The sequence below is a fragment of the Mesoplodon densirostris genome, chromosome 19 (genome assembly GCF_025265405.1).
Source record: "Mesoplodon densirostris isolate mMesDen1 chromosome 19, mMesDen1 primary haplotype, whole genome shotgun sequence".
NCBI lineage: Eukaryota > Metazoa > Chordata > Mammalia > Artiodactyla > Ziphiidae > Mesoplodon > Mesoplodon densirostris.
Window position 1 is genome coordinate 66,529,815 of NC_082679.1, and position 3,300 is coordinate 66,533,114.

General features: G+C 58.0%; 1 pseudogene; it reads left to right on the forward strand.

Moving 5' to 3' along the window:
• The first annotated feature begins 602 nt into the window (after positions 1–602).
• LOC132479706 (phosphoethanolamine/phosphocholine phosphatase-like) lies at positions 603–2,901 on the forward strand (annotated as a pseudogene).
• Positions 2,902–3,300: the final 399 nt, after the last annotated feature.

The window sequence follows — 3,300 nt, forward strand, 5'->3', positions numbered from 1 at the left end:
AATCAGCCCCTTCCTTCCTTGGCCTTCAGATCCCACAGCTGTGCAGTGGGCCGTCAGTGATGTGGAATCTGCCGCTTTCCCCAATCCAGCATCTGTTCTCATGCCAAAGTCCAGAACCTCAGCTTTTCTTTGGGAACTTCTTACCTGTTTCCAGTCCAAAGAGTTCCAGAGGGCTGATGCTACGTTCCACCCACCTTGAAGATGGGCATATGATCCACATTTAGCCAATCCCATGTTCCATCCTAGGGGTGCTCTGTTGGGTTCAAGGACGATGCTATGATCCAAACCAGGCCAATGACGTTAATTTTATTTTATTTTTTGGCCATACTGTGCACGCAGGATTTTAGTTCCCTGACCAAGGATTGAACCTGTGCCCCCTACATTGGGAGCTCAGAGTGTTAACCACTGGACCACCAGGGAAGTCCCATCCCCTCATTTTCAAAACTGCTATTGATTTAAAGCACACAAGATGGTTGTGATATGAGTGGCCTTTTCAGTATGACTTCTTTGACTTAGAATGTTTTCAGTGTTTATCCATGTTGTAACATGTATTATGTGTTTCATTCATTTTTTTATTGTGGTTAAAAATACATAACATGGGGATGGGGGGCAAGTGGAGGGAACGGCCCAGATGCACACCATTCACGGACCCTCTGGACTGGAAGGACTCGTGAGAGCCGGAGCCCAGAAATCCGGGGATGGATAAGATGCAGTGTCCCCTCCAATTCCTGTAAGCGCCCCTTGCTCCATCCTGCACCCAAATACCTCAGCTAGGCCCTCACCCCACTCTTGACACTCCAGACTCAACCGGGACAGACCTCTGCAGCCGCCGCTCCCCACCCTGCAGGAGAAGCTCAGAGGTCCTGTCCCCCTTTCCTCTGAGGGACTCTTTTTGGTGACCACAAAAGGATTTGGTCGCTCAGGACAAAGCTGGTAGAGGACAGTGGGATGGCTGCGCCCGGCGCGCCACGCTTCCTCCTGACCTTCGACTTGGACGAGAGTATCGTGGACGAAAACAGCGACGACTCCGTCGTGCACGTGCCGCGGCGGGCCAGCGGCTGCCTGAGAGCCTGCGTGCCACCTAGCGCGAGGGCTTCTACAACGAATACATGCAGCGCGTCTTCCAGTACCTGGGCGAGCAGGGCGTGCGGCCGCGGGACCTGCGCGCCATCTACGAGGCCATCCCCCTGTCGCGCGGCACGGGCGGGCTGCTGCAGTTTGTGGCCAAGCAGGGTGCCTGCTTTGAGGTTATTCTCATCTCAGACGCCAACACCTTTGGCGTGGAGAGTGCGCTGCGCGCCGCCGGCCACCACGGCCTGTTCTGCCGCATCTTCAGCAACCCGTCGGGGCCCGACCCTTGGGGGCTGCTGGCGCTGCAGCCCTTCCACGCACACAGCTGCGCTCGCTGCCCCGCCAACATGTGCCAGCACAAGGTGCTCAGCGACTATCTGCGTGAGCAGGCCCACGACGGCGTGCCCTTCGAGCGCCTTTTCTACGTGAGCGACGGCGCCAACGACTTCTGCCCCATGGGGCTGCTGGCAGGCGGCGACATGGCCTTCCCGCGCCGCCACTACCCCATGCACCGCCTTATGCAGGAGGCGCAGAAGGCCGAGCCCAGCTCCTTCCGCTCCAGTGTGGTGCCCTGGGAAACCTCCACCGAAGTGCGCCTACACCTGCATCAGGTGCTGAGGATGTGGCCTGCAGGGGCCACCCGGGCGGGGAGGGGGTGGGGCGGTGGGGGTTGGGAAAGAGAAAGCTAGTTTTATTATTCCCTTTCCCTTTCGTTTCGGTATATCCCTCCGGGATTTCCCGGAATCCCAGGTTGGTCCATTTGAGGACTGGAGGAGGGAGTTGGAAGCTGTCCCCATCTGTGCAGTTAACCCAGCTCGGCTGCCTCCCCCAGTTCCACTGCAAGCGAATTCTGGAGTCTGGCCGCAGCAGCGTGGCACGCATATCTGAGCAGGCGGCAGTGTTTCCACACACCTTGTCCTCTCAGTTGGGAGGACGGGGTTCCCTGTCAGGGTAGAGAAGGAACATGTCCCGCCGCGTTGCGGTTAACTGTTACCTTGGGCTGCATGGCCTCCCTCCTCCAGTCTTCTGTCCAGAGGACCCAGGCCCCGAAATGTTTCCCCCACACCTCCCCGCACCAGACTCCCCACGGAGAGAGGTGGCGCTCCTTGCTGATGGTCCCAGGCCTAGATCTTGCTTTACCTACTGTGGCTGTATACTACACTCCTTGCCTCCCCCAACCCCACCCTGTCAGCATCCCCACAGGATAAAAAGCTCGAGGGAACAGTCACCTCCTGTTGGTGGAAAGAGGTAGCACACTGTCCCGGGGCTCGGGTCTGGCCAGCCAGGGACCTCACAGAGCCCGAAGATGTCTCCTTGCACCCCAGCCTCGTCTATGCAGCAAGAAAGCAGGGACTTAACCAAAGTCGCCCCACTGACTGGGCCCTTTTGAGCCCCCCTCCTCCCGTATGGAACAGAAAGCCATGATGCTGTAAAGCAGAGCCAGTGGAAACCCAAGGCCCACCTCCTTCTTTTGGAGTTTCAGAGCTGTGAAGGAGGTGAAGGGGCAGAGGTGAGCGAGGTGTCTCACGCTGCCGTCTGGGGGATGAGGGCGAGGTGAGCTCTGCTCTCAGCCCCACCTAAGTGAGGGAGCTGGTTCCCACTCTTGGAGGAGTGTCCAGCCTGGGGCACCAAGACTGAATACACAACAAAGCAGGCAACAGGCAAAAGAGCAGGGTGCGGCCCACCTTCGCAGAGGGGCACAGGGATCTAGTGTGGAGGGCTCAGTGAGCACCAAGGAGATGGGAGATACTGCTGCTTAGGGCAGGCAGAGGAGGCTTAACTAGTGGGAGCCTTACAAGTGTGTTGCCTTTCAGTCCCTCGGCCCGCTAGCCCTGCAGGGCAATCATCAGGAGGTCATCAGAATTTTATTCAAAGTTGGCACTTGCAGCTGGAGACCCGGTCTTGCATGGCGTAAGGGTCCCCTGTGGGTAAGGTCACCAAACTTCTTGGCTTCCAGTTCTTTTTCCTGTCTCCAGCAGGCCTCTGGGTGCCTCCTCTTTCTTTACCCGGACGCCTTCCCACTGCAATGGGGGAAAGGAAGAGACGCAGCTCACAGCCCAGGAGGCGTGCCGGTCTGGTCCAGTCTTGACTGGAGCAGGCTTTGGTGTGGGACTCAAGAGGCTCACTCAAGGCGGTGCTTGGGTCAGCATCCCAGAGATCCCAGGTTGTCAGCAGCTGGGCTGCGCATAGTTCCTGGGGAAGAATCCAGACCCTTCTGAGCCGATGCCC